This window comes from Accipiter gentilis, chromosome 4, assembly GCF_929443795.1.
Source record: "Accipiter gentilis chromosome 4, bAccGen1.1, whole genome shotgun sequence".
In the NCBI taxonomy this organism is placed as follows: Eukaryota; Metazoa; Chordata; class Aves; order Accipitriformes; family Accipitridae; genus Astur; species Astur gentilis.
The window spans coordinates 14,794,327-14,801,487 of record NC_064883.1 but is presented as its reverse complement, the minus strand read 5'-3'; the positions used below and the strand labels follow the sequence as shown (position 1 = coordinate 14,801,487).

Genomic DNA, 7,161 nt, shown 5'->3' with positions numbered 1-7,161 from the left:
GCGCGGCAGCTCCCCCCGAACGCCCCCGCCCCGCGGCCGGCCCGGCGGCGCCCCCGCCCCGCTCCTCATGGCGACTTCCTCCCACGGCTCCGCCCTGCCAGGGGCCGGCCGCGGGACAAACCATTCCCTCCCAGGTGTGGGGGAGATTGGGTGCCGGCAGCCCCCCTCCGCCGACCTCCCAGCTCGGCGCTGCCGGACAGGAGGGGGCTGTTCCTCTCTCGCCGCTCGCTTTGCAGCTGAGAAACGGGTCTCGCTTTTCCTTTGCCCTCCTTTTCTGCCTTCCCTGAGGCTCCTCTTCCGCGCCCCCCCCCCCCCCCTCGGGGGAGGCGCCGGGAGTGGGGCGGCCGGGCGGAGGGGGCGGCCGCAGAGCCGCCCGTGTGTCAATGTGTCTGTCCTTCACTCCTCCATTGTCTGCCGTCGCCGCTGCCGCGCCTGCCCTGCCCTCCCCGGACCGCGCAACCACCCGACAGGTGCGGCGGACGGGCGGGCGGGCGCGCGCCCCTCGCGGCCGGGCCGCCCCGCCCCGCGGAGAGCGCGGCCGCTGCCGGGCGCGAGCGGCGCCTCAGCCCCGCGGCGCCTCTGCCCGGGCGGGCGGCGTCCGCGGGCTGCGGCGGGGCAGCTCCGGGCGGGCGGGCGGGCGGGGCGCGGGGCCTGTGCGCGGCGGCCATCGCGGGACCGGGCGGGCGCCGCGGCGGCGTTGCCCGGGTGCCCGCGGAGGAAGCCCGCCGTGCGCGGGTTTGCGCGCCCCGGCCGGCCTCGCCTCCCCGGCCGCTGCCGGAGGCGCAGCCTCCCTGGCGCTCGGCGGGCGCGGGGGTCGGCTGGGCGCCTGCTGCGGGCGCGGGGGAGTCCGCTGGAAGCCCCGAGGCCCCCGGGGCCGGCGGCGGTGGGTCTGCTGGCGGGAGGGCGGCGGTGCGGGCCGGCTCCCGCGGCTGGGCAGCCCCGGTGCCCGGCGGCCCTTCCTTCCGCGGGGGCCGCTTTCTTTCTTGCCTTTTTATGGCATCGGTCTGCGGGGTGTTTTCTTGCAGGCAGGAAAGGCTGTTTACTCGGCTAAAGCGGCGGAATAAAGCCCTGGTCGTGTCACGGCATCGTGTCTCGGAAAGGAAGCGGGCTTCGATGAATTGGGAAGGGAAACAAGGCGTTCGGGGTGTTCAGAGCGGTGCCTTTTGTTAGCGCCTTTCTAAAATTAAACCGTCGGTGGAAAAATGATCTTTGTTACGGATCCAACTTTCCGCTCCTCCAGTTGAAGCTCGGTAGGCACAGGGATGATCCTGCGGATCCCCGGCAGGGGACAGAGGCAGAGGTTTAACATCCTTGATTTCTGCGTGTGTTTGTAGGAGAGAGAAAAGCAGAACCCTGGTACTTGGTGCTGACTTTTACCCTCCTTTGTCTTAGTCTTCAATGTACATTTGTTGTATCCTTTCTTTTAAGGAACCTATTTTCCCCTGTAACTAATTTTTTGAAGGCATAGCTTTATCAGCAACCTGATTTTTTTTTTTGTTTTTCTTAGGATATGCAGGTCATCTCGTTGCTACTTGTATATCGGAATCTCTCCCTCAAATACTGATCTTGTTCTCTGTTTTCACATTTGTTAATTGCTTGACTGACTTTCAGGTGTTGTGAAACCCTGTTGTTTCCCTCCTGGCTCATAGAAGAGCACGCTCTCTGAATGTAGTGTATCTTCATAACTATTGGGGTATGAAACCAAAATGTGATGCAATTTTATTTTAACAAAACAGCCAAGCTCTGTATGTTTTCCTGACTTTAAAAATCACGGAAATACAGGGATGTACCACCATCTAGTTTTACTTGAATCAACAAGTGTAAACAAGAGAGATTGCTTTGGACTTCAGATTATAACAGGTTCCCTTGACTTTTTTTTGTGGGAAACAAAAAAATGCCTTGAAGGAAATGCCCTCAAGACAAAAGTGCTTTTTATATTCTGGTCCAGAAATATATCCCCGTGTAGTGCTACCAGAAGTCTGTCACTGGCTCAACTGTGAAGGCTGAAATTAGGGTTTAAGCGGCCTTTTGTTGGTTCACTGTAGGGTTTGAATTTTACTCGCTGTGAACAAATTTTGTGATATTATAGTATGCTGATAATCTTTGTGGCACTATTAAATAACAAGAGCCTGCAAGCTTCCTTTCATATTCCAAAAAAAACCCGTCAGGCGTTCAATGTACGAAAGCATGCATATTACGTTCCTTTTTTTTTTTTAACGTGAGAATGTCAGTACTGTCATTGCACCCTAGTTCACAGGGTAGACAGGCAAACACAATTTTTCCTTGGCAGCCTCACTGGAGCTCACTTGGTGACTAAGGCTGCAGGAGTGCTTCATCTGCAAGGGTAATAAAATACTTTAACGCTAGTTAAAAACATTTCTTACTCTTACCTATGGAAGGCTTCTGTATGACCTTCAATCCTGTAGCATGCGGACATTTCACAATCTTTGGTTTATCCTCGTGAGAACGCGATGAGGTAATGAAGTGGCATTGCCTCCATTTTATGTATGGAATTTGAAGCATGGAGGCAGCAAATGATTTTTTCCAAGGCGGTGTAGGGACTCTGTGGCAGGCTGTTATTCTGTACCTTTGTGTCTTGCCCCTTAATGCATTTTCTTTTATCTGCTGTATCTGTTTGTTTCACGTATTTGAGTTGTGGTTATTACTGTGTGGTAATTAGTAGTTTAAGTTTTGCGTATTACAGAGGGAGAAGGAAATGTTAACCTCACTGTGATTCAGTATATTGTTTAGATTTCAAATGATAAGTATTACATTAAAAAAATTTCCCCATTTCCTCATCAGGTGATACGTCTGATACTTTTGATTTGTGAAGCAGGTACCAGGGGTGACATTTTCCCCCCACCGTTTGCTGGTTCTTGTGTGTGCAGGTGTGCTCCTGGGAATATATGATGGCTCTTGTAATCAATGTATAGGTGATCCTAAACACCTGATGTTTTCTGCAGTTGTTGAGAGCAAGATTCGGCAAGAAAATAACAAGTATTTCTTTAATTGAGTAATGCTCACTTTTGGTGAATGTACAAAACGATAAGCTTTTTCTTGGGTCAAGCTGGGGGAAAGAGAGTGCCTTATGCTTTGGAGAGTGCACCATGAAACTCTCAGTCTTTGGACATGGAAGAGAGGAAAAGGAGATGCTGAATTGGTTTCAGGCTGTTTTCTCTCAAATGACTAACCTTCACCTGTGGAGGCTTGCTTGAATTATGGCCATGTACTCTGCTGCTCTGCTAACGGTAGCATGGGTCAAAGATCCTATAGCCTCTTTCTGTGCCTGGGCTTGGCATGATCAGAAACGTGGTCTGACCCACTACATTTGAACTAGGGAAAAATATAAGAATAGGTCAAACAAGTACTGATATTCCTATGACTTAGTCTCCTAGCTCCTATCTCACTGGTTCACAGCTAAGGACCTCCTCAGCAGAAGGCGGTATCTTTGTGTTTGCCTATGTATTTGATAGCCTGCGGTGGGATTTTCAACTTTAGGTAAACTTTGTGTCTGCAGCATCCTGTGATTATAACTTTCACAGCTGCTTGAAAGAGGACCTCTTTTTATTTGTTTTTGAACCTGCTAGTTCATGGTTTCATTTGATTCCCCACCCTCAACCCCCAGTTCTTGTTTTGGGAGATGACGAAGAATTGTTTCCTGTTCACCCTTGACGTACAGTCACGCCTTGACAGACGTGTGTTATCCCCTGCTGCTGTCTTTTTGTCAAGCTGAAGTCTTAGGTCTATTTAGTCATTCCTATATAAAAGCCATTTCATATGGTTCTCAAGCGTGGTTTCATAAAATGGTTCTTTCTTCTGCATGGCTTGGGCTATGGGAAATCTCCTTCACGTGGAGCTGAGTCTTTCAGGGTTTTGGTCCTGCTGTCTCCAATCCTTATAGTTATATGCTGGCTAATGTGAGGAGTATCAAATAGTATTATTAATTTAGATCAAATTCATGCAAGTTCAAGGGTTTTTTTTATTGCTAGAAACATCCTCTGTTTTTTCCTCTCAGATCTCACAGATGTTCCTCTGTGGATAGGTTACTCCCTCCCTCAGTTAATGGGCATTGCATAACTCTTTGACTTCCTTAAGTATTTTTATTTCATTGTAAGTGGGGGTTTTTTTAGGTTTCATCTGTTTTTGGATCTCAGGACAGCCGCTGGATCTGTGATATGATCTGTCAACATTGCTAAGTCTTGTTTTGTACCAGAAGGTAGATTATAAAAAGACCACAAAAGAATAACTGAAAGCAGCAAGGGACTGACAACCACGATACATGTTTGAACACAATAGGTACATGTTTGAATGACAAGGTATTCCTATAGCCAAGGTGCTCATCTGAGACATGGATAGAGATCTCCATCTGCTACCAATTTCCTGTTGGGACCTTGCACAAAGTTAGGCTTTCTCTACACTTTTTGAAATTTAGGAGCAAATCCTGGCACTTGACTCTAGCTGTATCCAAAGTCTGGCAAGATGAGACCTATGCTCACTTCATCTTCTCTTGAACCCTGACTTGAAGGATTCTCAAGCATATGGGACAGAAGGACACCAAAGTATCCTCCAAAAGATTGTCTAGTCCAGACTATTGGGTAAGCAGGGTTGAGGTGAGCAGTGTCCTCCAGTGGGAAATAACAGGACAGAGCTGTGCGAAAGTACGGGTTTGGGACTTGAAGGTTCATATAACGATATGGCCCTCCTGACAGGGTTTATTAGTCTGATTTAACACGAGTGTTGGTGGTTTGGTGTTTTTGCACCCAGAACGTAGCCAGCATAGCTCTATAGAGGGTTGCTTAGAGAAAACTGCTTGCAGGTTTTTTTGTATAGGCTGTAAAGTGCATTTTTGAGTATATGCTTTTATATTTGTGTATGTCTTGCCCTTGCACAATTAGCAGTTAAACCCGCATAATCTTCCCACAGACAGTGAAGGTTAATGGTGCAAAGAAGGAATGTTGAGGCACTTGGGTATTGTGATGATGAAGGCAACGTGAATGCCTTAGATAAATGTGCATTTGTACTACCTGGTTAAAAGCTTATTTTCAAAAAAACCCTGGCATTACTGTCATAACAAAAGCAGATATGTATACCCCTTGCTCCATTTATATACTCAACATTGGATCTGTAATTTAGGAAAAAACCCTACATTGGTCCTTTGCAGGTTGATTTCATATTCTTTTAATTGTTTGTTCTAGATGGTCCTAATATGAACAACTTGCTCAGACAATACATCTTTTTTGCTTTTCATATGAGGCCTTAAGTCATTACTGTTCTTTTTGATTAAGAGAAATCCAGGCTTTAAACAAATTGTTTCATGCATATGAATTCCATGTAGGTAGGTACTTTATTTTTTTTGTAAGTGTAATAGAAGAAATGGCATACAAGCAGCTTTTTGCTGATAAAGGACTGATGTGTTTAGTGACTGCAGAGCAATATGTGTCAGAGGGCTGGCTGAGCACCTTTGCAAGACTAAGTTCTTTCCCACTTAAGCTTTGCAAGTGTTACTGTAAGAGTTGATTTGCAATGGCTTTTCGGACAGGTGTTGCTAAAATAAATTAAAAACTTCAGAGATGTAAAGTAAATAAAATTACATAAAGCTGCAAGGGAAATACATCTCTGCATAGAAGGACATTAAAAAACTTTACAGTACATGTAGACCCTCCACCAACTTCGGGGAATCATGAGTGCAGTACTGGGAAAAATGAAGACCCTGGGAGCATCAGCAGCAGTTAGTCAGTGACAATTAAACCTTTTCTCTGGTGAAGAATGGTGGAGGCAGTTAGGTTAAACATATCTAATTAGATCTAATTTGTGACTAATTTTTCAACCTAAGGCAAGTTTATTTAAGCTCTGCTTACAGTCATCTACAGATGTATGTACATGTTTGCAGGCTTAAGGTGATTGTTTAGGACAGAGGAATGAGATTATGGGTTGAATGGGTATGTGCTGTTAAGTTCAGATTGCTTTAAGAGACACCATCTTTCGCTCCTCAGCTTATTTTCTGTCCTCATTCCTCCTGTTCAAATTCAAGAATTCTTACGTCTGTGTTGCACATAAGGCAATAGGCTGTCACCTATATCTGTCTTGCTGCCTGAGCCTACAGGCAAAAGTAATTCCATTCTGATACCTCGTGTGCAATAAATTTCAGCTATGAGCTGCCGTAGTTGCCCATTAAACTGTGGATTTGATTTCTGATACTGTATCTTTTTCCATGTGATCTGTTGTTGATTAAATATGAGTCTTCCCCTCAACTGCAGCAGTACTTGTTAATTTAAAATAGTAATTATCTGTTGAAAGATAGCTAAAATACTCAAGGATCACTCAGAGGTGATGCTGGTGTGTGAGAGGAAAATTGACAAATGGAAAAAATCTATTGCTTCTCCCTAGAGAGAAGTCTGTGGAGTCCAATAATATTCTGCTGTGTCTGAAAACCCTTTTGAACTTGCTGAACCATACTTCTTAAATCTAGCTGTAGATCTTGTAAGATACTGCAAAAGTCAAAATAAAAGCTATTCCAAAATAAAGAGAGAGTCCAGTGACCGAAGGGGTGGGTACGGTGGTGTGGTGGCCATATTTATGGCACTGTAGTGCTCCTCAAGATTCTTACATGCTGTGAAGCTGAGAGCAGAAGAAAACACTTGAGTTTCAGGGTTTAACAGCTTTGGTCTTCTGTAAAGTGTGGTTGTGTAGTGCAAGCACAATAAAGGGAAGTCATTTATTTCTAACATACTGCTGGTAAACCTTCCGACTTGGATCACAGTTTTGCAATGGGGTTGGAGAGATGCAAAGTGGCAGCTCATGTAGATCAGACTGCAAGACTAGGAGGTGCTTGGTGCATACTTCCTAGGCAAAGGGAAAGTAGTTAAGGGGTAATAAGCTGGTCATGAGTCAATATGGAAGCTGAAACCTGGCTAGTGGCTGATACACATGGTAAGAGCTTTTTCCCCCTTTTGTTCAGTCTCGTTCCCAGTCCATCTTTATCACTAAGTACATTTTAATATAGTAAAAAAACTTCCTCACTTGCCATAGAAAACAAATAATCTTTTGTTGAGTTATGTATTTTGGTTTTTAACTTCCCAGAAGTCAGGAAAATTTTTCCAGGAAGTAGATCAGTAATAAGTTCTACCATAATAGGGACTTTGTCTGTAGGAGCTGTTAGTT

At 45.9% G+C, this 7,161-nt stretch overlaps 1 protein-coding gene across 2 annotated transcripts in view; it reads left to right on the top strand.

The window, feature by feature from the left end:
- BZW2 (basic leucine zipper and W2 domains 2) overlaps nt 1-7,161 on the top strand; it is a 59,253-nt gene that overhangs the window by 167 nt on the left and 51,925 nt on the right. Inside the window, exon 1 of one of the 2 annotated variants that reach the window (XM_049798937.1) lies at nt 350-470. The exons of the other annotated variant lie outside the window; for it this stretch is intronic. The gene's annotated coding sequence lies outside the window, so the exon portion shown is untranslated. Of the gene's footprint in view, nt 1-349; nt 471-7,161 lie in introns of those variants that run through there. 2 annotated transcript variants of the gene reach the window in all.